Consider the following 2,285-nt stretch of genomic DNA (forward strand, 5'->3'; position numbering starts at 1 on the left):
TTTTGCTTCTCTTTTCACATGACATGTCAGAGTCTTTGTAATATACCTGTAATATATCTAGGATATGCTATATGTGCTTTTGTCATGCTCTGTTTGTTAGCGACGTACCTCAAAATTGTTGACAGCTTAAACCGTATTGTGAAAGCAACAGACCAACATAACACAATATTAGAGGCGTGTTGTTATACAGTAGAATAGAAAAAATAATAAATTTACTAGTCCTATAACTAAACCCTTTTTAATATGATAAACCTATTTAATATGATAACTATGTATAAGCAATGCCTTATAACAGTTGCCTTGTGGCACTATATGCTGCAAATTAAAGACTCCACAATATTAGAGAGAAAAACCCAACAATCACAAAATCCCCTGTGAGTAAACACATGGCGGTGGCAGGGAGGAACAAGCCCCTTTTAACAGGGGGTTCTTCTTCATCTTCCCCTGAGTCTGACATAACCAGAGTCAGGAAAGGGTGGGCATTTGTGACTGGCAGGGGTGGTGAGGGTGAAAAGAAGAGAAAAAAGAAGATCATAGGTAGATAAGGTCAAAACACAAACTACAGGAGAGGGCATACATTGAATAATTTATTTCTCAAAAATCAACCCATGCCTGATTCCCAGGTTGCGTGTGTCTTCAAACCTTATCCTTGCACTATGAGCAATAATTTAGTACATTTTGGACATTGGTCAGACTTGGCGCATAAATATTTATGTGAGAGAAACCAAGTCACAGTTGTACATGACGTTTCAGCTCACAGAGATGAAGCACCAGAATCAAACGACTGTCTGGCTCCAGTTGCTTCGATCTTGCCAGCCAAGATCTTTGGTAACACTGTGATCTCTTCCTGTGAGTGCAGAGCAACGTGACATCAGGAACTGTCTGTCTGACACTAGACACTATAGTGTCAATGTGTAAGCACTTCTGTTCCCACCTTTTCTTTTTGCAGTTTTCTTTCACATTCCTTTTTGTAAATATGTTTCCATCAGATGAAGTAAATGTGCATTTTTGTGTTTATTTTTTACTTGCCTAAACACAAAAACATGAAAAGTACTATGCTATTTATGAATATCAAGGCTCTGTTTGGTAAATACATTAGTTATGCAACTTCACACACACTCACACAGCCCTCACCCTGAAACCTTGCACTCTAGGCTGACTGAAATAACAGGTGCGACAATGTTGTGGTGCCAGAAATCCTACCAGGGGCTGATATAAATATAAATATTGTAATTCTCTTCTGACCTGCCCAGTCTAGGACCATATTGGCTGTACAACCCTGTTTTACTATGTCAAGGTTGGGCAAGAGTGCAAACTTGTGCTATCCTGTAGTCAGATCTGGAGGTTTCCAGATGCTTAAACCATTATATAACTAGTGCTCTTTATCCTGTTGCTGATTAAAATAACACTGAGGGAAAGAATTTAGAGAACAATCTGTATTTCATCAAGGAGGCAAAGAATGGTAACACTTAAAACTACCGTCACCAAGTGTTGACACAGGAGCTGTAAGAGTCTACTGGTTATTCTTGTAATAGTTAATGGAAAATAATTATTGTCTTTAGCAAGCCTTTATTTGTAATGTCATTAGTGAAAGATCAGAAAGATAAATATCAGAATTTCAATACTGGAGCAATAGCTTTTCCCCACAATTTATTAAGTCACTTAATTGTTTAAGTATAACAGTTTTTGTAGTTGTGCCTCTATACACCAACCCAGTGGATTTCGAATTAAACAATGATTATGTGATTGAAGTGTAGACTTTCAGCTTTAACTCAGGGCATTTGACAAATGAAGTAGACATAATATCTGAAGTTAAGAGTTGAGACCTAAAGAGATCTACCTGCGAGTGAGAGAGGTTATAATTAGGCTGAAAACGCCAAATAAACCTATGAAAGAGATAGCAGAAACTCAACAATTTGGTGCATTGTTAAAAAGAAGGAATGCAATGACCAGCTCAGCAAGAGGCCTGGAAGACCAAAGAAGAATGCTAAAGTGCACAAAGAAAGAATTATTTCAACGGATAAGAAAAACAACTTTACAGCATCTAACCAAGTCTTGAGGAGACAGGTGTATCACTGCCAAAGTCTACAAGAAAGAGACATCCTCTTGCAAATTGTTGACAACAAGGTGCAAACCAGTGATTCCACTTAATGGCAGCAAGGTCTGATTAGACTTAGCCTGCTGGAGGCAACGTTATTGTGTATGGGTCTATATGGCACCCAGTGGAACCAGGTCACTAGCGTTTATTGATGATGTGACTTTTTTTAGTTGACTTTACTGTATTC

Source organism: Oreochromis niloticus, linkage group LG11, assembly GCF_001858045.2.
Source record: "Oreochromis niloticus isolate F11D_XX linkage group LG11, O_niloticus_UMD_NMBU, whole genome shotgun sequence".
NCBI classification, from domain to species: domain Eukaryota; kingdom Metazoa; phylum Chordata; class Actinopteri; order Cichliformes; family Cichlidae; genus Oreochromis; species Oreochromis niloticus.